We start from the raw sequence: 27474 nt of genomic DNA on the forward strand, positions 1-27474 counted from the left end.
AAATTAATGTCTAGTTGAAATGAAGATTTTAGTGTTTATGGTAAATATAATTCAGTTTTAATTTACTTCCGCTATAAGTCCCGTTCTTATTTGAAGTGCATTTAATGAATGGCCAGCATATAGCTCACTTTGAGTAGAAATCTAACTCCTTCCACTGGGGTCATTAAAAACTCAAAAGCTAATGTACATACAAAATAATATACTCGGTTTGACGTGCTTAGAACATCTAAGAGTGGATACCTTTTTTATTTTCGATTTTGAGATGCTGCATAATATTAGACAGAATGATTGAATCTCGTTTTGGCGCTACAAATCTATATGAAAGTTTTGCACAGACTGCAACATGAGTAGGTTGTTAATATTTTGTGTCATAATACGTATATACCAAATGATTTGATAATTTCTACTTAACGTAGCGGCAACACTATATAATAATATAATCTAGAGTAATTATATTAATTATAAACGTGTATTTTGTATAGAATACTTATTTTATAATTGCACTCAGTGTGACGTATAATAATGTTATATATATTCAATAATCGTGTATGTAAATCGGTGGCGACGTGTGATTCGACATGAGGTAGGCGTCTGTCAGTTTATATTATAGCCGAGATTATACCGTATACCGTTCGTTTACCTATTTGATTCAGAAAACCTCAAGAAATCGTCGACGTAATCAAAATCTGGTGTTATTTAAAAAAAAAAAGTAATAAAACACCGGCTGCGTATACTTAATGTACGATAATAATACACATTATCATTGTAATATCAATAATAAGCCTACGCAGTATAAATAGTATATGCAGCATGGTGGACATCAGCGTACCTACCCATAATGTTCTGCAATAATGTTACAATACCTTTGTAGGTATTAATATATTATGTCTAGTGGCTACCGATCACCGATTAAACGACAAAACGAGTGGCGGCGATGGAGTCGTGTTCATCTTCATCGTCGATCGTCGTAGTATAATCATCGCGTCGAGCACTGCGGCAACAGGTCAAAAGTCAATAAGCATAGGTATATTCCTACAAAGACAAATAGTAACAAAAAAAAAAAGAGCAGGTGATTCTGTTATTCGGGACCCGAACCTCCTCCATTCAACGGCACGGCGGTTCAAATGTATAATATATTAAATATAATATGTGTATGAGAAAGTAGTGGTAGTGGCGAGGTCGGGGGCGGGGAGGTGGTGAACATACAGAGCGTTTGTGGTGCAGTGAATGATGATAATAAAAAAAAAAAAATTAAAACATTGGTCGGCTACCAGCAGTAGTGGGGGGGAGGATAACACGGCAGGTAAAGTGTGTCCGGTGGCGGTCGTCCATACTTCATTCCGTTGTGCGGTCGTGTAGCGATAGCGTCGTCTGTTGTGCGCGTTCAGTGAGTTCCGTATATTATAAACACACATCCGAACCCCATGGACATGTGCGACTCGGATGACTGCTTAAACTGTGGTGAGTACCTACCTCTTTTTAAAATGTTATAGTATTTGTTTTTTTTTTTTTTTTGGTTCACACGGTGCAAGTGTATTTTTTACTATACACGTGTAGTGTAGTATAATAGGTGTATAATGTATACATGTATAAATAAGTATACGGATCGCCGACTTTGGGGATGTTATAGTCTAGTTTTTCCCGGAAATTGAAGTTTTTTGGTCGGTATAATAATAATGGAGATTCCGTCCAATCGAAAATACTACTTCGATAATCTTCCTGTTTTATAACCGTCTTTACTGCGGTGTTAATATAATATATAATATACGATCGTCGTCGTCTTACTGCATATACATTTTACCTGCGTATAATATTTTAAAATTCAACCGTTGACTACTGTACAGGAGGTTTTTGTTGGAAGTAATGGACTTTCTCGATTCGAATATTTTATTCTTATAAAAAATAGTATTGGATTTTAACGAACGAGGAGGCCCTCCTTCCTTCACACTACCCTGGCTGTATATTGTATGTCTGAACCCACTAATCACGATGCCTATGGGGCGTTAAAATCTCTACAGGGGGTTAGTATTTTCGTAATAATGGTGAAATGTTGTTGGATCGTTGTCGGTAAAATTAATAGGTATAGTATTTTGTTTCTAAATCTCGGCCTTCGTCGTCATGTGCTGCAAGTCGCGTGTCTCAATGTTAAATATGCGCAGTATATAATAACAATATAACTATCCTCTTACGGTACACACGTTCAGGAAGTCGTTTCGCCTGAAAGTCACAAGTGGAGGCCGGTTCTATAGGCATTACGAACGGATTTTATTACATTATAATATTAGTAAAGTCATCGACATTCTATATACTATACCTAGTGCCCAACGAAAATGCATAATATATTCGAAATATTTGATCTATAATGACTATAACAATCTCAAACAAAACTTATGTTGGTACCTATATAAACTATAAATATACAAAGATTTATAATTTGTTCTGAAAATTACATATTATGTATCCCTCACTAACAAAGTAGCTGACTAACTCCGCATTTATTGCCTGACTTTTATATTTTTATATCACTTGCATGTTTGTACAAGATTTCAATAATTGTATTGCCTCTTTCATCATGTGAATATGAGTCTTTCTGTGATTTATTATTTATGGTGGTTTTAAAGGACGATTCGCACTGGCTTCAACCTATTGTTAGAGATCGCCAGGGTCCTGATCAAAAACAAGATTTTAAAATGTAATAGAAAACATTTTTCTTTATCCGTATCGCATTGATCATCAATCACAATTTCAATGTACGAGAAAAATTCATACGCTATATAAAATAAACAGCACCTGTTCTGTATTAGTTTCCGTTGTAATAAACCTAAAAATTATACAGAAGTACATATCGATTTTTAAACGATCTGAATGTATAATATGTAGAAATACAAATAATACATTTTAGAAATTATTTAATTTTTTTTTTCATAAATACAACGCACACTAATTGATTTATTAAGATTACTGAATAGTTACAATGTAAAATGTATACAATATTCTAATAACACCAATTGTTTCAAACCTATAGTTATCAACATTGTAACAAATTGTTACTAACGACTAAACGAGAAACGTTACGTTTGAAGTTTAATAATATTGTAAGGAGAAACGAGTAAAACAATATATATTCTAAATATTAATCAATATATCAATTACGTTTTTTTGATACATAAGTAGATGTAAATGATATATTGAATTATGTCTAGAGTAATGATTATACATATGAACATGAGTATAGTTTCTACATCTAAAGTAATGCTTACATGTTTCTTATTCAAAAAGATAGATATATGAAATTTGAATATGATATATGTACAGATTCTTCTTAATATTGTAATTAGATCAGTATCAAATTAGAAAATAGAATCACAACATTAGAGTTTTTTTTTTAAATAATAGCATATTATGTTTCATTCATACGAAGACTGTAGTTTTTTCCAATAAGTAATGACGGTAATGGTGGTATATATGGGTACTAAATTAGTAGGTAAAATAATTTATGAGACGCTTAAAAAAATTAACATATATTACACGTCATATCATTAATATATTACTGTCGATTTCCGGTTTGCATGAGTATATGATATGCTAGGTAGGTATAGTTATTAAGTACACGTGGTCTTAGTTGACCTAAAACGAACACAATTCAGAATTTCAATCTATGTTTCGTGGTGATTTTCAGATGTTTCAGTCATACATCGCTCGTACCCGAAATGCAGTAAAATATGTTATATATTTATACCAACCTAGTTTACTATTAGAGGGTTAGTTTGCGAGGTTCGTAGTTTTTCTCTAATACAAACAATATAATAAACTTCTGTGGTAGTACGACAGTGTGCAGACAAATAATAATGCCATTAGACCGCGGTGAGCTTTTCGTAAATTCTTAGTGAAATCCTATGTACTACACAAAAAACCATTGGTTTGAAATTCGCGTTGAATCGTTTTCGATTCGATGACCCTCTGCTGCGCGGTGGTGGAATCGTTACTCCGAGTACTCGTCCGCGGCAAGTGTGTGATGTTTAATATTATAATACGCGTAAGACAGTATTCTATATATATATATATATATAAATGAATAACTAATTAATGAGTTTCTCTGGCGTATAGACGAAACCAGGTTTGACGACCTTCATTATACACTGCTCGCGCGTTCACAGCAAGACTCCTCGTTGGCTCGTAAATTCCTATATATACGTATGGGTGCACACCGTCTATATATTATTACATTATTTTTCGACGTGCATAAAGTCAAGATGATACTGTTGTGTACAGCCACTGCTGGAAGAGTGTACACACTGTACTGGTGCAGCGTATACAGTCCCGAGGCACTCGCGGTGATTCCGGCTCTGCGGCAGACGAGATTCCCGGCGCACAAGACAGTTGTGTACGACTGCAGCCGTTTTTACGCAACTCTGCAACGACATTTAAGTGTTTTTTACGGTATACGGTCAGGTGGGTAAAGGTTAACCGCTGCAGCAGCCATATCTCGTCGGTCTCTCTCCGCGGTGTCCATTATCGCGTAAATACATTCCATTATCACGCAAAATATACATTATACGTTGCCCAATACTCGATTTTTGGCGCGAGTTATATTAGCTGGTATATCTGTATTATATAGGTGTACAGATATACGCGAATCCCGACGTTCGCTGTAACAGACAACGCGTATTGTATCGTTGTGATAATTCCGTTTGGAGAGGTGCACCTATGTAACGCTATTAAGCAACTATTGTGATTTGTGGTTTTACTATTTTTGCACTCGAAATTCCGTCGTCATCAGCTAATTGGCCAATTCTCACGCTATAATATATTGTGATATTATTATATGAATATAATATTGTATTTCGTATTGGCCGCAGTATTAATACTACGAGTCTCGCAAGAACAGCGTGTTATCGTCCTCTTCATCGTCGTTCTGTCGGATAATAATTATTATTATATTTTCGTCGCGAACCGCATTTTCGGTCAGGTCCCGCGCTTAGTTAGTTTCGTTTAGCAACTCTACATAGGTATGCGTATTGTACATATCTGTCTGTGTGCTTTACTTACACACACACACACACACACATATATTTACGTATAAATATAATTATAAATTGTAGCGCGTCACGCGCCAAAAACGATTACGAGTGCAGCTACTCCATAACACATTGCAACCGTATCAGAGCGTTAATATATGTATATATCATATTATATTATACAGTTTTAAGTTATACAAGAGTCAAACAGACGTGGTGGCGATGTATTCCGCTTGCCGAATCGCGATTTCGCAGAGATTTGTACAACAACAAAACAATGTTTATGTAAGCGCAATGCACACATATTGGCCATTTCTTTCTCTCTATCTAAATAACGAACGGCAGGAACGTCAACACGTGATGAACGAAAACGATGCACATTTGATTTCATACCCGCGGGGCTGACGAAGAATTTTTCACGTATCAGACGTACAAAAACTCCTATTTCAACCCAAAACGTCTGTCATATTTTCAGGTTAAAGAGTACAAAAGTTAGTATGGACTGCACATACCTACCCATTACGCGAGTGATTGTTTTTTAACAAAAGGTCGATATTTGCTATAGATACCAACCCGGTTTGAGCAGGATAAATCTTATTGGTATATTATACAACCACAATATATTGGCGGCGGTGCTCAAATTTCGAAATCATGTCTCTCTTAAGTGACATCAAAGATTAATTAGTTGACTAACATTTTTGATTTTATTTGTAAAATGATATTGTTTATTCGTTTCTGTTGATTTATGATTAAAATATAATTTATAAAAAATAATATTTTATCACAATACCACCTACCTATCAAACAAATATTTTATAAATAAAAATACTTAACGATTTTGCAAGTATGTATTAAAAACTGAATGATGAGCACTTGTCAACAAAATTTAATTTACGATTTTTTGTACAATTAGAAATACAAAACACACCTGCTGGTTAGAACCTACTTCTAATAGAACAATATCGGAAGTGAAAATATATATTTCGCACATCTGTACACTATTATTTACTATGTACGCCATATTCGGTACATCCAATGAAAAGTGTAATGGCACAGCGTCGTTTTTCTATTAATTGTTTGTGGTAAATTGTTTTTATATTATTATAATAATTGACGTTTTATACTACAAGTAATCGTACATTGTTTTGATTGTTTCTTTTATTCTATAACGAATCGCCAACTGTCTTAGACTTTCACGAATACATGTCCATAAAGGCATGTGTATGCTTAACGGTCCTGGACAATAATACAATTAAAAACATATTGCAGACATATGCATATAGGTACCTAATGGTACATAATCCAATAATCAGCAAAATATTATGTATGCGGACGAGGTATGAAATGCACGAAGGTATATTATTATGTATTTTAAACGGGAAAACTGCAATTGTTGATAGCATATTATAATGTATACGATAATAATATAATAGTATTATATGTACGCGTGCACTTTACACATCTATTACTCAGTTCGAAAGAGGATGCGCTGGTTGTATTAACTTGTATTATTAAAGACGTTACCGGACCGTATCACCATAACGGTCGAATTATTTCCTATTATTGTTTTTATTTTTTATTTACCTCTGGGTCATACGACTAATGTCGACTATACGATGATGTTTATAAGAGGTCTTTCTAATAATTCAATCCTATAGATTCTATAGTATAGAAAAAACCACATTATTATATCTGGTAATTTTCTGGTTTAAAATTCTTGAAATTTTTCACTCAATAAGACGAATTGAACAAGGCAAACCGCGTAATAATGTCTAATTTGGCCTTAAAACCACAACTAGGATTTCTCATATGGACCAATATAAGCCATCGAGCTTATTAATATATTTTTCTAATAGTAAATTTGATCTACTTTCAGTAAAACAATGAGCTTTTCTAAACTATGAGTCAAGTTGATATCTAATGATATATATGTTAATGATTGAAACAAAAACACCAACGGAACATAACATTATATTTATGCATATAAGTCGCAATATTATAATTAATAATACCTACCTATAATAGTTAAAAATAAATATTATTAAATACACTTAGTTATTCTTAAGACTTCTATTTTACACACAACTCTTTAGAAAATTAACGATTTGAAAAGAAAATTACACCTGATAATTAAGTAATATGTATTTCATTCAATTAAGTATACATACTTTTTTATACGTATTAATTAATTTTACATATAAGGATTTACAGATATTAAGTTACTTATGTTTTAATGAAAGCTGTCTCGAAATAATCTCTTTTAGCGTATACATCAATAACGTATTCAGGATCAATTTTTGATGGTGGTGTAAGACTGTAAGAGGGTTAAAAAATAAACCCCTAATCATCCCCTTCTTCTTGTATATGGGCCTGGTATACATTCCTTATATCAAATAATTTAAAACATAACAAATGTATCTAACTAATATGGTATATGATGATGTCGTGATGGCAGTGGCGTTGTGGTAGTGGCATGATAAGTGGTAGATTTGTAATAGTATCGGCATAATACGATTGGTAATCTAAATAATGTATGATGTATTACAATCAATTTCGTTTTCATTATTTCGAAATTATTACTGGAGTTACATTCGATGGTCGTGATTTTTGATCCTACAGTTGCGCATTAATTTACAAAATTTAAGTATCCGATGAGATGACAACATTGGAAATAGCCATAGAACACGCAATATGGCTATTATAAATTATTTCCTTTAATCAATAATTTTATTTTACTCTGACTGCAATAATTGAGGACGTAAAAACTTGCAGAATTAGAATAAGGTTTGACTTTTCTTTGGACGCATGTTATTACTCTTTATTAATCTGCTCCCCTCACAAACTGCAATTCGTGGCAATATTGTATTGTTTAAAAATATTTTGGCATCTAGGTATACTATTTTATATAGTACCAACTACCTATGATACAATACATTTGTATAACTGTAAATTATGCACTATAGGTAGGTACGTAAAGTAAAACAGATTTCGAATGCTTATCACGGAAATCGTCAAGCGGCTGTAATAATGTTTCCACTTAGTACCGACTCTCTTGAACGTACACGTAAAACCCAATTTTACCGCAAGGTGTATAAATACTTAGACCACATTTGGTACGTTTACACATATAACATTTATACCACTCACTTTTCGTACATTACATAGGTGACTATATGATTATGCATGTACGCAATACCTTACAATTATGCATGTGCGTATAACACTATATCTATGTGATGTTGTGCATACTACAATTGGCAATGTGAAGTCTGATTGTGGTCAAAAATCGAAACACTCTATATAGTCTCTAAGCGTCAAAACCTCAGAGTATTGTTGTTGGAAAATTGTTAGCTTGTGACTGAAAATTATGTAAAACGCGCATTGCTTTCGATCCTCAAAATATGCGTACACAGCCAAATGGATTCGATATCGTAGGTCATCTCAAACTTTCTGTTTCGTCTCGAAAGCCATTATATACCCATGGATACCTACAGAAACATCAGCGGGTCACCGGGTGCATCGGCGTATCACACATATATGTAAATAAAAATAAAAATGGGGTTGCACGGTGCATATAAGGACTTCCCGATGTCCTACAAAATAATGTATTATAATAAATAACGAACGCGTTCGTGTGTTACAAAAAATGTTTGTATTAAATGACGCCCTCGTGATACCGCGTTATCGGAAATCTCGTCGGAAATAAAAAAAAAAATGAATAGTATCAAATGAAATAAAGGGACACTTGTAGAACCGGCATTGTGGTACTTATCTCAAAGGCTCAATATTAAGACAAAAATATTAAAATATTATAAACTGCAGTAGGTACGACGCGTACTATCACTGCACAATATATATAATTATTAGCTAGTGTCGAGAGCAGAGTAGCAAATTTGTGGAAAAAGAATCCAAAAAGAACCTCAATATCATTATTTCGTCCTTTCAGAGTAGAATATAATTATAATTTGACCATATATTATTTGAGACATTTAAAATTTATACAAATACGGAAATACTCATGTCAGTATGTATAATACTATAATATGTTAAATATGTGTGCAGAATTTCAAAGAAACGCAAAACTAGTGTTATGTGATATTGTTTCTCTCCGCGGACGGGGTGCGTGCCTGTTGTCACGATCTTACAATAACAGAAATAATAATAATAATAATATAATACTCACGCGCGTGTGCAGGTTTCACGACGAAAAACTCGCGACGGAAAAGCGAACGCAGCCCAGAATTCACATGGCCGTTTTCGGCCATCGCAATTATTATTATTATTATTATGATTATATTGTTACGATATTATATTATAATACCAGACCGATAGCCGTCGTCGCGCGTGTCCGGTTGTGCACAGTACACACAATTATCATAATATAATATTTTATAATAATAATGTTCAATATATTCTAAGCGTACAACCTCTCCGATAAGATGTACCTATAATATATAGCTAGGGATCTTTTATGTGCCGGGACCTAATGTATAATATATTCCGAAAACGAATCTGCACACGACGTCGAATCGTGATGGGCAAACAGTGCGATGGACGGCGAAAATAGTGAAATTGTTTTGTATTTTTTCTATGGCTCGTCATAATATGCGGGCGGAGGAGGCGATTCTTCGTCCGCAATGAAAAATATGGTACAGTCGTACAATACAATATTACAATATTATATTATCTGTAAGGTATGACTGCGATGTATATTATAATAATATTTTGTACGTCCCGATGGCAATGCGATTCGGGCGAGAGTTTAAAACATCGCATACGTCTATAATACCTACGTGTGTGCATCGTAAGAAAGTGGCCGCCGCCGCGCTAACTATAGGTGTACATATATAATATACAATATGTGTGCGTGTGCGTATTTGACTCTGTCCGTAATAAGTAATAACACACATTCAACGGAACAATATATAACGTTTATCGGGCAAAATGTGTGTGTGTGTGTGTGTGTGTGTGTGTAGCTCAGGAAAAATTATTTTTAATAATACGCACGCCCAATTCGTTATCCGGCCGAATCATTAGTATTTAGAACCGATGCAGAAAAAAAAAACGGAATATTTTTTTCTTTCCTCTTTCTACTTCCGCCGCCACCGCCGCCGCTACCTACGCGGTTGTCCTTTGGCCGCGATTATTATTATTATTATTATTATTATTGTTTGATTTCGCCGTTTTAATCGACCGTTCGTGCATCGGGAAAAGCGAGCGTTTTATACGGTCCCGACGTGCTCCCGCTGCATTATAATATAATTATAACATATAACATTATATTTTATAACGTATCATGACAATCGCAACACTATCACGAGTCACGGTGGTTATTTCGACGACGATCCCACTCGGCCGTCACTGCACGAACACAAACATATAATATTATTTTATACCAACAATAATCGCAAACTCGCGTGTATTGAAATTACGTGTGTCATCAAGTTCGTAACGCAGTTAAAAACGAGAAAATAACCAGCAAATCGCACACATTTAGATGACAAACAAGGTTATTCCATGTGTCTTATTTAAAAGTGTGTTTTTTGTCACGTTTACAGAATTTTCACATACGCGACGCGACTGTACTGTGATCGAAGCTCTACTTTAGAGAGAGCTCTACTTAAGTTTACTTTCGTCCGTCAAGAAAATGTCATAAAAAAGTCACACTCTCAATTTCACATATCATTTATTGTATATAGGCCGTGGGGGATTGGATACGAAAATATGGACAATATGACGCCGTGATGGAGTGATTATCACAGTATGAAGCGTTCAAACCCCGTTTAGAAATCTTCTATTAAAGCTGAACAATATCTGATCCACCTTGCAGAAAGTAACGTTTGGGGGTAATGAACCAAATAAGTATCCTATTTTTGCACGGAACTTATTCGACTACGTAATATTATTATCACACAATATACATCACGTCAGCATGGCCGTATATATTATTATTTATTATTTATTTTGGCAAACATGAACGGTCTATTCCGCAATATTTGCCGTCTAAAAAAAAGATAAAATCAACTAATAATAATAATAATCAATTTGGCCATGCAGTAACTTCCTCGATCTGATCGCAACTACAATAATATATACCAAAAGGTATATATATTATTATTATTATATTGCGGTCGTCGCGCGCGCGCCCCGAGATTTCTCACGTTTTCGTCGATCTCCCGGTCGTGCGCCGGCCGATCTACAAATGGGTATCTCCGCATAATATTATTATATACCTACCTATGATATTGTGTACGAGCGGCGCACACCTGCACGTTGCCCACACGGCCAATACTCGATCGGCGATCGACGACACGATATCCGGTGTGCCACTGTGGGTCCATACGTACGGCGGTGGCGGCGGCGACACAATCACACGATTCTCCGTTGTGCGGATAGTTTCACTCGGACGGATCACGCGAGCCGGTTACGAGGTTGTATATTATATTTATATGTTATTCCCGCAGAAGGCATACAACATATCGTATATATTAGAAATGCCAAAAAAGTATTCGTTTTCACTATACAGCATCACGGAGAGGAAAAAAAAAACCATAAAGATCATCACGAACTGCATTGTGCAAGTACCTGCCTGCCCACATGTATCCATTACCTACCTATATTGTATATTATGGTCCGGCATCGATGGACAAGTGCCGTCCGTACTATAAAATTCGAGACGTATATTGTGAGCGAAAATTATTGTTTTCCAAAAACAAACGGAATGTTTCAATTATTTTCCTCGCGTGCTCCAGCGCCGGCTAATGCTTATTAGTTATTACCTAATTACCATGCTTATTAGGTAGGTACCGACGACGGTATTACAGCGTTGAACACAATATAATGATTAATGACGTATGGTAAAATACAGTTTGCTTCGTCCGCTGCCGTCCGAGTATAGTGTGTACATAAACGGTCGTGGCGACGGTCACACCCTTTTCTCGTTATTATATTATAGGACTCGAGTTATTTTTCTCAACAGAATCCCCGGCGGAATATTATTACGACGCACGCACGTAAAAACAGTCGTATTACGTACGTATCTGTGCGTACGCTGTTCAGATCGTATATTATAATAGTACGTATTAACTGCATATTGCGATTCGCGAGTAATTGCACGATTTTTATTGTTTGACCCTATTATCTGCCGCAGCGGTGTATAATAGGTTTATTATAATATTGTATTATAGTCGGGTACTGCAGGGTACAGCCGATATATTATGTTATGCCGTGGACCGCGGTGGCATGGCGGTGTGCAGCTATTGTCGGCGGCGAAACGTAATTCGATATAATATTACAACCGTTCGCAGATAGCCGTTCCTTCAAATTATGCATTTATCGCATTATAACGAGAAACACGATAGGCTAAGTATAATTATTAGTTTAATATAATTTAAAATATTAACATACATAATGTGTGTGCACTAGCTTGTCGCACGCCCACTCGAATGTTACCAATAATTATAATTTATCTTTCCCACGTATCGCGGATGACGTTTCAAACAAATGCATAATATTAAAAATTGTATTTCGTTAAATTTGGAAAACTCGGGAATCATCTCCGGACATCTAGGTTTGTAGCCGATTGAAACGTGGCTGATGATTATCATGTTATATTATAAGGTTTACATTTTTGGTAATTTGTAATTACACTATTAACATCGTGATCTAATAATCGAAGAAACATATTCAGAGATATTATAATATATTATATTTTTATCTGCAATAACAGCTCTATACAATTTTACTATTATTTTACTTGTTTAACAAAATATTTTAAGTTCTGACTACAAACTTTTAAAATTATTAGAAGTAAACAGTATTGTCTATGTATATATACCTACTTAACTATAATTATTCACCACATGTATCTTTTGCGTTTGGCGGTAACTTGTTTGAACAATAAAACACTACTAATTGTTGTGACCCAATCGATTATGTTCAGTGAGTCTCAACTCCCTCCAGGATTTACAAATTAATTCGCATCACTTAAAAATATAATAATAAATTCATGACGTACCGTGTTTAATTGTTAAAATATAGCATCTGTAATTATCTGCGATGTGATCTATGTATAGACTATAGACAATATATACCCGGAAAACTTGAAAACCACCATACTATATGATACTATAATAGAACAAGATTTTTATTCTTGTTCTAATAACTAAAATGAAATACGTAAACTTCTGGTTATATTATATTACATATAATATGATTAAATACATAATATAAGTAACCTATATAGTATATATAAACATAATAATCCAGTGGGTATGCTGACATATTGTTTTATTTGCACAGAGTGATTCACTAAGTATATACTCACCATTTTGTTAAATACATATTTTTTTTAAATTTAAATTTTGATTTTTGGAATTTTTAGGTATTTATTATACCATATTTTCAAATGAGAATCACTCTTTTTTAATGCAAATTGTTTTGCAAATTAATTACTTTGCTATAAACGTCAAAATATCAAAATCAAAATTGAAAAGAGTAGTTTTTGAGTTATTAAATTTGTGTACCTTATAATAGGTTTGAAAGATATCGGGACTTTGAACATTATATAGTTAGGTGTTATATCATTATTCCATTGAAATTTTATAATTTGCTAAAAACTTTTGAAGTATAATATAATATACAGGGATCCAATATTGTTTTTATTTTACATTTATGTGAAACCGTTTTTATTGAATATTATCTGAAATATAAACATTTTAATGACTGAAACCGTAAATATTAACAATATCGAAAAAAAAATCATCTTCTTAACGATTAACAATAAAAAAATTTGAGATTCTCATTTTAAAGAAAGAAGTTTGTATCGCCCTCTCCTTAAATAGTATGAATAAAATGTTTGTGAGCACACGTTTGCCGAATCACTCTGTATATCCGATGTTATAAAATATAATGTACATATTATGTACCGACGTTAGAACACCCGACACCGTTTAATTTTCGCTGAACCTTCACATTTCCACTTTTCTCACTACGCCCATGAAATTCGATAATTCGTGGATTATTAATTGCACGGTCCATTGAACATAACTCATAATATACCGTCGTCGCTAAACTAGCAAAGTTAGACAATTCGATATAAACAGTTTGTTGTCTTTTTTGTTGCAAATTTAATGTTTATACTCGTAAACATGTTTACTAACAAATCATAGAATGTCGTGTAAGTATGAGGCTATAAGTGGTAGTGTGCTCAATTATATATTATTTTCGAAATACATGTAGGTATATTTTTTTATATACATACATGAACACACAATCGCTTAAAATATTCGATTTAATAGGATGACATGCCAGTCAATAACTACTTGTTCAGCTACTTCATAAATAACACAGCTGGAGTAAAAAATCACTTGGGGCAAAACTCTTTGTTTTATACTTAAGAAATTCGCATTCCCCGCGAAATTTGTAGATACCTCAATATATGTGGGTATTATTATGTACTAAATGTATCTTCGGTAAAGTCACAGATTTCTATTATCTATAGTCTATAGTAGACTAATAGGTAAGCAAGTCAGACTAATACGAACACATAAGATAGTTTTGTTTTGAGTTGGAAAAATACCCACGGAATAAAAAAGCCATCTATTTGTGTAGTTTATCGAAATATTGATATACATAATTCCGTGTCAACTTTCCACTCGAAAAAATGGCGAAACAAAATTAATTTTATGACCTGAGTGGCAGAGTCATCGAGCTTATCTAGTATGTAGTATAATATTATAGTAGAAGTCTGTGCTTAAGTTATTTCGAATAGGTACCATATCACAAGCTATATATCAGTCGTCAAAGGTATAATAATAATTCATATTTATCAATCAATTTTATTTTTCTTATGGTGTATATTTTGTTTTATTATATCTGTATACAGCTCTTGTTTCCCGTTATTATTATTGCGTTTTTCAAATCGACCGAATTAAAAACGAAATCAATCGTATCATAGCTACAGATTATATACTTATCGGTACATCCCTAGAAATCCATGTGAAAACTGTATCTGATACGCTATTGAATTAATAACCATCGTGTGCGTCTTTATACCTATAATATATGTAATTATAGAATGCCAAACGCCCAAGCAATTTCTAATGTAAGTTATTGGGCTTTAATAAAAGCGACGAATGTCTATTGATTATTCGCAGTGCATTTTATTTTGAAAACTACACCATAACTGTAAAACCATAGGTAATATTTTTTTCAACTCTACTCTACCTCTACCTTTCAAAACTACACTCAAAACATCGCTATTTTTTTTTGGTCTTATTAATTACGATAATTACACTATATTTTACAAATTACAGTAAAAACAGAAATAAGGAAACGTTAATAACAATAATAATAATAATAAAATAGTATCGCATAATATAGAAGAAGAAAATGTTAAACTAATGATTTATGTATTATGTTGTCAGAAAGTATTTTTTAAATGAGAAACTTACCCAAACAAAGTAAAGGACAATCACTTTGAGACTAGGTCGACATGTACGTTAGTAAAACTAATTGTTTTTACGAGCAATTTTAAACAAAATTAGTTAACTTTTACAATCGTATAAACTTTTCCACGGTTGTCAGAACAATAAAAATATTTTTTTTTCATATGCAATTTAGTTCATCAATTAAATGTTTTTTGTAAATGATTTTTTTTTTTGAATTTACTTTCTTTAAGGAAATGCATGTGCTCTAAAAATATTATTTGTAATATCCTTTTTAATTAAACGATTTTTACAAGATGCTTAACAAATACCAATTGAAAAATAAAGTAGGTAATTTAGATTTGACAAGTTTATGTACAAATTCACAAGTAAGTACCTATCTAGTCGATGTTTTATTTTTTTATTTATTATTATAATTTAACACAATTTGTATTATTTAAATATGTACCTATATAGTAGGTACATAATTACTATTATTTGCAGTACATAAACATAATATATATATGGCAAGGACTTCGGTTAAGCTTATAAGAGACTCGTATTATATGCTTCGAAACGTTATGATTCGAAGCGGTTTCGACGGCCATGGAAAAAGAAATGATTAAAAAAAAAGTAATAATAATACTAAATATTTCAAACGCACGAAATGGACCTTGGGACGGTCTCTCTGTAGGTACTTTCGTAATTTGTAATAATGACGTTTTTTATTTTGATAAATTTTTTCGAGTACACCAATACTAACCTGCATACTAATTACTGTCGGTATCGTATCTTTAAGTATATCGCGCGTGGTAATAACCAAACAATTTTCGGATACATTATTATATTATATTAATTCATTATGAGCAATGATTGTGCCGGATCGTTTCGGAGATAATTCGAGTGATGCGATTCCGGTACATGTAAGGCACACGGAAAATCGACGAATGATGGTTGTAGGTATGTATATTGTAAATTGTAATAACCCCACTGACGTAATTTGTGTATTGAGCAAGTGACGCTCTATACAGTCCTACCTACCCACGACCTACCTCGTTACATCATTTGGTGGACACGCGAGAGAGGGGTCGAAACGGGTGAAAACATTGTAATTTGAAATTGTCATGAAACTAGTTGAAATCGCAAAATCTAAACAAATCTTAAAATTAAATTAGTACCGAGGACACGCCGCGACTATTTCACGACATCGTTTATAAAATCGTTTTAAAAATCGTTTTTTGTGTCGTAATAATTCTAATTTAAGAACGTAAAAGAAAGAAAAACAACAAAAAACCAAGAAAATACTAAGTTGCTCATTATAAATATAATATAAACTATAAATTTAAACTGTATACTCGTGAAACGCGTTAAAAGTGTGTTTATATTTTTATCGTTTCGCTATGGACATAATTCGTTAAGAGTAAAACCGCCGTTAGATTGACGTAAAATGATAGTCCAGAGCCACGGTCGTGTTTTAAATTACATAGATACCTGGTAGATATGCGTATAGGACGTAGGTATATTATGATTGTACCCAACTATGTAATACCTAGTTGAACGATTTTTTTTCATGGTCCACGTTAAACAAATAAAACAATGGTTAATTGCTTATATTTTTTTAGTATCCGGTTGCAATAGTATTATAATCACGTTATCACAGCGTTTTTTGTGCACAATATGTACGAATTGACGAGTTCAAAACGTTCAAATGATTCAATGCTACAGAGAATCGTGGCCATAACTTAAATTCACTGTACAACATTTAAAGTTCACGCGCGATCACGAAGTTTTAGAACACTACTTTTAAAATCCATCTCAAATGCAACATCTCATTATTCTTACCCTTTGGAAAAATGTTATTATTAGGATTTCGTCACGGTCGCCGCGGTTCGTTGACATTCTTAAACGAGTTTTCTGTTTTTACCAAATCTAGATATAAAGTTAATAATTTTGGTCATACGTATAGTAATCAAGTTTGATTGGTTTGATACGGGTTGGTTCGTCGATTAATGAAATCAGTAAAGCTGTACAACAGTTGTGGAGATCAATTGCGGTATATATTTTAAAACTATTTTTTTTTAAATCGTACCACGGATTTTGAGCTCATCGAATACTAATTACGCTATAAACTGTTAAGACGATGGCCGTGATTATGATACCCAACACCGACGCTTAAAATTCCTTGGCCTGTTTCATTATGTGTTTTCTTCTTATGGCCACATATTTACCCAAAGAATACATCTTACATCTTGTAAATAATTACTATCACTAAATAGTAATTAATAATATACACATATAATTAGACATAGTAAATACCGAGCACCTATGTATTATTCATTTTACGTGCATCATTAATTCATTTCGAAACATAATTTTTACTTTATTTTTGAGGTGTTGTTATCATATGTCTATATACAACTTACGTTGTACATATATTGTGGCTATGGATGTTTTTCAAACCCCTTCAACTTTGAAAGGTCACGGATGTGATGTCATCATAATATTATAATATAGGTACATGACTATACGTCCTCATGGCCCGTGTATGTTTTCACGGGCGAGCAATCTCGTCGGCACCACAGTACCTATATGTACCTATAATAAGTGACGGCTCTATATGGTTATGTACGGCTTCTAGTCGTAATATATTATAATATTGTATTATCCACGTGTATAAATATTCGACGAATAAAATATGTAGGGTCCGTTTCGAAAGTTCTTCACACGCGTTCATTACAGATGTTCTCGTTCTAAACGTTCGTTTTGGCGTTTGTTATTATATTACTATTACAAGACCGTCATCAGTCATCGTGGCTGCGGGCCCATCATGGGAAGACGTCGGATCCAAGTGAAAAGTCTCGTGGACGGAAATTTTCACTTTTTTAAACGCGTGCTCGCACATTAAAACAGTCATGCGATCCTCGGCTCGAAACAATGGCCGTCATGCGATTCGCTTAATTATAAATGAATGTGTACATATGTATAGTATACAATATAATATATGTATGTATAATATAAGTAATACTTACATGCACACTCCAACCCAGTACACGTTTATTATATCGATATATTATAAATAGGTATACACATATGTATATTATATTTGTATTATAGTACATAATATACAATATAATATAGGTACAAGTGCATACATGCGCGCTGCGTTGAAAGGTAATAAAAATTAAAAAGTTTTATTATTTTTTAAGAGCATTTCATAATTCGTGTAGTAGTATATCAGTAATATTGTAACAACGATGGTGTAGCGGATAAATCATGGCAATCGCGTGCAATCTCGATTTCCTTGATCTTGAACGCTGCGTCCTACGGCTAATTCCGCTCTTGTCTGACCTATAGGCCACTGAACAATACAACAACTGTCTTCTCAACCCACCTAAAATATAATAATAATTTTTTTATTGTACAAATTTGACTAGGATGTGTGTCGAAAATCGGTTTGTCCTGGTAATTGCGTTTAAACGTGTGAACACCTCTCACGTCCCTTTTCCCTTGAACTGTATAGTCATACGGAAGTTGAAGTAAGCTGATTTCATATTTAGATGCCGTTTTTTGTTACTATTATAGTGTATTTTCCCGTGTCCGTCAAATTCGTCTATAAATACTGTTAAAAATAATTGTATAGTTTTTGATTGAGTCCACTTTCGGCTTATTTATATGTATTATATTGGCTCTCCCACGGACAACACAGTACTATAATTATTATTATACTTCATGTATATAAGTCCATGTGCAACCATTCATTCATTGACACAATAACTCCGAGGAACGCGTTTTATGGTTTTTACCAAATTTGGCGTATAGGTATATCGAACAAGTCAATATAAAACGTCTAATTGAATGATATATATTCTAAGCCGAGTAGTTAAACGAGTCAGTATTTACATCATTAGTGCGTGTAATATAGACCACACATCTCGGGGAGATTGAATTAATAATTAATATGTGTTTATTTATTTGTGTGTATCAAATCCAGTGATGAATGATAATATATTATAGGTATCTACCCAGCAATCTGAAGTAATAGTAAGACATTTTTTGCATGTTATAATTAATTATATAATGAAGCTCGAGATGATTTTATAGAATCCAAGGTCCTATATAGAGCTCTCTGTCTATTAGTCAAAATAATATATGTTGTATAAGAACGATACGAATTCACTTAATTTTATGAAAGTTGGCATATCTCCTTAGCATAGTGTTCCACATAACCATGCACATGATTATAGGTACATAAAATACGTATAGGTATTATACGTACGTATATATTTTAACATTTGCTCTGCATTTACTACTTTTCTTAGGCCTGCATAGTGCATATAGACAACCATACCGATGTAGGTATTGTCGGTTACTGTCCAGGTTATAATGTAAAACCTCAAGAAAGCCGAAATTTACTTTAATACATCTTGTTTGTTTCATAACAATATATTAGGTTTAGAGCATAAACAATAAACATTTTTGTTACTAATACCTAAGTATTACTAATAGTTCACAAACGAAAAATACAATATACGTATAGGTATGTATTTAGGTACTTCTATAGTATTTTTATACACAGACGCGTCCAAAATTAAGTTGAATCATAAGCATATATAATTGGGTATACGCGGGTACATATATGTATATTTCCCTTGTTATATCAATCTGTCGGCCTTGTACCATTAATTATAGAAATAAATTAACTTAACTTTAAATCTCTTGTTGTAATATATATTTTGATTTTTTAAATGTTGTGCGATTACGATTTACGAAGGTATAATGCGTATCACATGTAGGTTATATATGTACTTGAAAATAAAACAATTTGTATATACTTAAATGTGGATATTTTATGGGTATTATTTTAATATATGATGATTAAGTCGTCACGAATCACGATATTACATATTATAATTTATATTGAATACGTGTACCTATACATCGAGAATTTTCAGAATACAATATTCAGTGATTTATGCTCGTTTAAACGGAGTTGCTACACCTATAACATGATATCATTATATATCCGCCGATACTTGTTCATAGATAAGATGCCAAAAAAAAAAAAAAAAAATGTCAGGGATAAATGTCGATCGTGACGAAACCCCGCGGTTGCGCAAAACTGTGCACTGTCAAATAATGTATGATATAAAATCAGCTCAGCTCGGTTCACAGCACGATTTTGTTTTTGCACGTAGACAAGTATAGACGTCGCAATTGCAAGTACCTATATAGGCGTTGCGAGTTTAAAAATAATTCAGACGCTGTGTATATCATAATAATATCATTATTTGAAAATAATATATTATACAAAAATGTGCTGTATAAACTATAATACCACCGAGTTTATTGGAATGTACCTAAACTACATAGTAGTTTTTCAAAATGTAAACAATATAGTTATATACATGACGGCACCATACCAGTTTGCGTAGGTGAGCAGCGCACAACTCTCGGACATCATCGCCGTGTATGCGTTAAAGTGTGGAAGGAACGTGTCATTATATATAATAATAATATTATATTGTACGGGTGTAAGCCGTCCGAGTTTTTACTTTACACTCGCCATTCCCTGGCTAGGTATATCATTAAAATGTATGTTATATTATCTATATATACAGCTGCAACTGCAATGTTGTGCTTTTTTTTGCAAAACGAACTGTTTACAGTATTTCGAACGCCTGCGATCCCGCGGCTATACGCCGACGACGTCTATATTGATAAAAATATATATAATCATATAATATACACTACGGGTATATACCTATATATATTATAATATTATGGTAAACAACATTATAACAGTGTTTAACATTTATTTTAATGATAAGTTATTATATCGTAAGAAACTGACAAGTCGCTGAGCTATGTTTACGCGAATGGGTACGAAGGAGTCCACAATATTAAAACCGGGAAATATTCGAATAAAAAAATTATCAGCGTCTCGTGTCTCAGATTTTTATGTTTGTTTTTCGCTTGTTCATCATCTTTGTATGCTAAAATGTATAATGTATCGGTAGAATATCTTTATGTTTAATATCATCATCTATTAATGCGTATGCAATAACATCGATTTCATAATAGTTTTGCAATTTTCCCTTACTAAAATATGTTTGTCAGCATCCGAACGGTTTAAAATAAATCTGACTTTAAGTCATTTGTACTCCAGTAGATCCATTGGTCTTGTCCTTAATGATTTATCTCCAACGATTTTATTTTCCAAGACGTATCTTATGTGGGAAGCCTATAAATCATTTCAAAGCTACTTCGCCGCACTCGAGCATAGCGTATTGGCTTTCAACTAAGACGTCTGACCGGAAATTTTTTCTCTCATTCAGACACAAACGATACTATTTATTATTTTCTAATTGGATCGTTTAAAAGAATGTTTCAATTTAAATAATTAAACAGTAAGATGATGGCAATTCATTATTTACTTTCTTATTTAAATTTGTATAGGTGTATTTATATTTATCTAATTGTAAATTATACAATAATAAATAATTAAAATATCACTTGAGATTAGATAGACATATTAATACTAGCTTTTTATGTTCCACATATTATATAAATATAAATTAAATAAACAATTTAAATTTCTTTTCAAGTTCTATGATGCAGACGCCAGACAGTGATGATATTATTTAATATTTTACAAAATGCAACATCCCGTGTAATGTTATTAGACATATCGTTAACTTCTCGGCTCTTCCATATGGCATTATGGCGTGATAATGCACACCGTAATTGTGATAATACAAGTGTTTGACGATGTGTATAATACAGAATACGCTATAATGGTAAAATAATGGATATTAGATAATTTTTGTTCGCTCTCTAATAATAGTAGTTGTGTTTTCATTGCCATATGGTTAGAAAATACATTATGATTTCATATATAATATGATTCACTTCAAACGATATTAGTCGATTGTACTTGTCCCAACTTGGCATACTTATATAGTGGTTTACTTGTACATGATATCATCGCACTTTCTACCGAAAATTGAATATACAATTTTTTTTCAATTATCGAATCATAATGGTGACCTGAACTGAAAATCGTTCGGACTTGACCCGATCCACTCTCACTCGGTGCTGCTGTCACTCTTCGATTTTTCCAGAGGTCAAATGCAATAACGATCACCACGTGCGATCGCCACACCTCTGGAACAACGTGACGCGGCTTCTGGGCGGTTCATCAGAATGTGAATCTGAATGAGAATGGACTAGATGTACTTTATACCTTATACTATTGTTGCATGCGTATTATTACACAGTTTAATACCTCTGAGCAAATACCGTATTCAGTGTGATATATTAGCAATACATTTCTCGAATAAATATAATGTTGTGTAATGACGATCATATTACCGATAAATTATTGCTTCAAATTATTCATATATACGCATGAGAATTAGCGACCAATAATTATTCATTCGTGGTCAATTAAACCGAATAGTTTCTCGTTGACTTGAATGTTTGAACGTGGGTACATACCCGATTTCTTCTGTGTGTGTTCGTTGATCGGAACTCGAATTACTTTGTCGTTTTGCAGCTTTAACAGAAAATTGCCGTTTTCGTCAAAATAACAAAGAATTGCGTGTCAGATTTTCTATTTTAAACCCTGAAATGGCCCTTCCCCCAAGTAGGCGCGCATTTCCACCCCAAAAACGGGCAGATGTTTATGTCTAGCGGGGTGAAAGTGGGTGGGATCGATGAATGTTAGTCTTATATTATTATTTACTAAACGCAGTTATTCTCGATACTCCGTCAGTTACAAATCCTTAACGTCTCTATTTTCAAGTGCCCACAAAATATTATTACATTTTTATTTTTATTGCATAAATTTAAATTGTACAATCACTTTAAATGTGTCAGTTGTAAAAAATATTTTCTTCTTATTCGATTCAATTATTTTTAGATCATAATATAATTTATTAACTCATTCTTTTTCCGTACCGGTATATATGATTGTTTTAGTCTTAAATTAATTTCAAATCTATTCATTTATATACGTAAACGTATTCTATTCACTCGTAGAACTAATTATTATGGTAAGTTATAAAATATATTATATTAAAAAGGCACTTATAAGCTATTTATCTTGCATTTATTTCTTTAACTATCTCTATTGATTCGCTGAATACTCAACTTCTCTTAAATTCTCGTTTTCTTCTCGCTACCTATTGCCAATATTATTTGGTTCATTATTTAATCATTCAGCATTATTATTTAATTAATTTTACAAATGATACAATTTCAAATAGTATTTTTTTTGTAAACTGTTGTGCCATGACGTTATATTTAATAAATATAATAATAAAAAACAACAGGTATAGCATATTTTGTTTAATTACACCATTTTAAACAAATATCTGCATTTGTTTGAGAATAAAAATAAGCATTATAGAGAATTGTTATCAACATTTTATCATATGTATATTAAACTAATAAACATTAGATAAAATTGTAAATTATGAATCCAATTTAGTATTTCATCATTCAGTGGAGTTCAAAGTAGAAATAAAAATGCGAATCATTCACAGTTTAAGGTAAATATGTGAAATTCTAATTTACATATAGGTATGGAATTAGTGGCCAACAATTTAAAAACTCTCACCAACTGTAAAGAATCGTGTATAAATACGTACAACAATGTTACTTTTTAAATGTACATTGTATAACATTATAAGGTGAACAATATGATAAGCTAGTTCCGTGCAAAATACGAAAATATTATGCAATTTTCCTCTTTTGTCGTAATATGTACACACAAACATGATACATAATACTAATACATTGGAATTTAAACGAGTTTATTGTTTTGAACATTGAAATAATACGTATAATTTAAATTGTCTGGGTTAGCCAATCGTCTGAGTTATAAAATTCCACTAGGTAGTATGTACCTTTGCTATATTATAATATAAGTCAATATACGAGTATTACCTCAAGTACAATAATCAAAAAACCCATCTACAACAAACGTTCTGTCATTTATTTTATTCGACCAAAGTAATTGTTTTGAATAATGCATTATTGTATTTTTTATTTCTTTTCATAAACCTGTCTTATAAATCATGTATAGCTCCACTTATACACAATATAATATAAGTATTTATGAAGTGTAATAATGTACATTTAAAATTTAGTGAAAAGTTGTTTTTTTGTACAATTCTTACACTCGGAAAAATATGGAACTCGATCGTTTTTACTTTACATTTAACCTTAAATTGCATTATAATTTATACTTATGCCTACACAAAATGCGTTGCGTATTCGCCTGTCACGTTTTAAATTTCCCTAACAACAAAAATTCAACCGTATAGATTATTACTATCATTTTATTCATAATACAATCGTGTGTTAATTATATAACATAATAATTGAGTGTAATTAAATTATCGTGGTAATGTCGTTTACGCCATACGAATAATGACATCGTAAATTCATAATAATATAATATAATAGTTACCTATATTATAATATCTGCGCGCTTGACTACAATTATTTGATTGTTTCAAGCTCGCATTTCGTGTTCTCGCGTTAGCCGTCGTGTGTGATAAAAAAAACAAAATGATGTTGCTTAAACGTGTCATATAATATTATACACAGGCACACGACGCGTCTTAAAACAAATTCTGATCTTTTACAATCTGATGTATATATACACACACGCTCAATATTATATAAATTATCGGCACGCTATCTCAAATAAATTATACTCACACTTGATACATGTTTAATGTATATAATATTAATGTATAATAATATGGTCGTCGTCTCGCACTCTCACGTTGTACCTAAGTAAGGTTTTACGATCTCACGGAGATACCGTCGACGCCTCCCCGTACATTATAATGCGTGCGTTAAACCTACAACTGTACATGTTATAGCAGATTACCCTTTGCCTATATCATATTATTATTATTTTATCATTACTATATTAATATATTGATATCGCGAAGACCACATGTACACGTACAGTATATATCTATATCGGTACACCTGCAGCAGTATAAACTATAATATATATAAGAATCCAGCTAATACACATTTATACATTATATACTATTACTACTATACATACGACGTCGCGTGTGTCGTGCGTAGGTATTATACCTAATAATATTATAGTAAAAAAGGCGATGGTCGATGACCTCACCCAGGGTGCGCTCACTCTGGTACCACCCCTCCATTACGCGGATAAGCGACTTAAGACATATCATTATAATACTTATCGAATGCGCTGAAATTAATCAATTCACCATCATTTACATATTACTATATATATGTATACTCAATAAGCATGCAAAGTGTAGGTAGGTACCTACTATAATATGTTCTTCAGTAGTCGGCGTAAACTGCATACAGCGATGCAGATGTTGGGGCATGTACGCCTCATTGTATGCTTGTGGTGGCTGAGCGAAATTTAGTAACTCCAGTCACCAGTGAACCTTTGAACTTTAATTGTTATCAATACGCATAAGTTTTAAGTATTAAAATTAACTTACTGTACATAATATCTATGTTTCCAAATAAGTAGTCTTATTAATATAAGAAATGTCTATTACATTTATACAGTATAGTTATATATCTAACATACAGCTAAGGGATGACCCGGTATAGCAACGCCATCACGTTATATTTTTGTTTAAATTCTCAAGGTCCAAACCAGCCGTGGGGTAGGGAGGAGTAATGCTCACAGTGTTCTCCCCACCCATAAGGCCCATACGCTGGCAATACTTCTTAAAAAAAAATCCAAATACCGAGTTCATTACGTTATATTAGCAAAGTGGTTTTGCTAATAAATAAACTATTTGCGGGAGAAAAAAACCAATAAAAGACGGCTCTCATAACGATTCGAAAAACATAACGAATCGCATCGTCTGTCAGCTGCAAATGATATATATTATTATTATAATCCTTCGCGTGTAATGGTACCCGGGCCCATTATTATTATTATTATTATTATTATTATTATTGGCGTAGTTATTATTATGTGTGCGGTGTGTGCCGAGACGAGACGCGATTGCCGCCGCAGCCACCACCACCACCACCACCACCGATGCGAGATCGGTTTTTACACCACGCCGGGCGAGGCCAACGCGTTTGTGTCGGCCGACCGTGAATGCCGCGGCCAGTTGAAAAACCACATCCATAAACAGACAGCGAACAGTGCAGCCGCCGGTATCCCTGTCTGGGGCAATATTCAGCTGCAGTCGTCGCTTGCACCGCACACTGTATACCTACAGTATTAATAGTAAATCACGAGAAATATAATATAACATATTATCTACCTACGCTCGTTTCTGCAATAAAGCTTCACAATTTCTATAACCGACCACGACGTGCGAGGGGTAAAGACTTTTCCTATGGTGGCTTAACGGTGCTAAAATGTATATGTACCCGCTGCAGCGGGTGTCCGTCGCAATACACGGTACACCTATGGCGGCTTACACAAGTTGATTATTTTTCAAAGGTAAACATAATCGTTTTTTCTCGAAAAGTAAATAAAGGCTTTTGGAATTATTTTTTTTACACAACGAGTACAAATTATTACAGTCTTACAATTTTTATCTTAATGGTTTTTTTTTTTTCGAAGACGGCGTATACGTTTATGATTTCATATTCCAAAGCATGATCGTTTTCTGTTTAAATTTCAATGTACATAAAAATCGGACTTCGAACGAGTACCTACCTATAACGTAACCCAGTTATACTTGATTCGTTATACTTATAAGTTATAATTATATTTTATGTGTTCAGATGATCGGAGTACATACAATATTATACCGTGGCCCGTCGCCTTTTCGTGGTGTAATACATGTATATAATATTTATTATAATATGTAGTGTACCTACGTCAGCTGCGCACTAGTCCATTCCGATAGTCTTAACTTTAAATCCTTATAACCGATTTAATAACCGTTCAAAATTTCACTTCATTTACAGCGTTCTACACACGCTGTATAGTAAGCGTCGCTCGTGGCCGTAACGAACCGCCAATACAGCTCGCGTATTATTTG

General features: G+C 33.0%; 1 protein-coding gene across 2 annotated transcripts in view; it reads left to right on the forward strand.

Moving 5' to 3' along the window:
* Positions 1-1322: 1322 nt before the first annotated feature.
* The window catches only part of LOC111034268, a 44253-nt gene continuing 18101 nt past the window's right edge, over positions 1323-27474 (forward strand). The window contains exon 1 of one of the 2 annotated variants that reach the window (XM_022315397.1): positions 1323-1461. The gene's annotated coding sequence lies outside the window, so the exon portion shown is untranslated. Of the gene's footprint in view, positions 1462-23371; positions 23500-27474 lie in introns of those variants that run through there. The other variant, XM_022315398.1, reaches the window with a different exon arrangement.

This window comes from Myzus persicae, unplaced genomic scaffold (assembly GCF_001856785.1).
Source record: "Myzus persicae strain clone G006 unplaced genomic scaffold, MPER_G0061.0, whole genome shotgun sequence".
Classification (NCBI taxonomy): Eukaryota; Metazoa; Arthropoda; class Insecta; order Hemiptera; family Aphididae; genus Myzus; species Myzus persicae.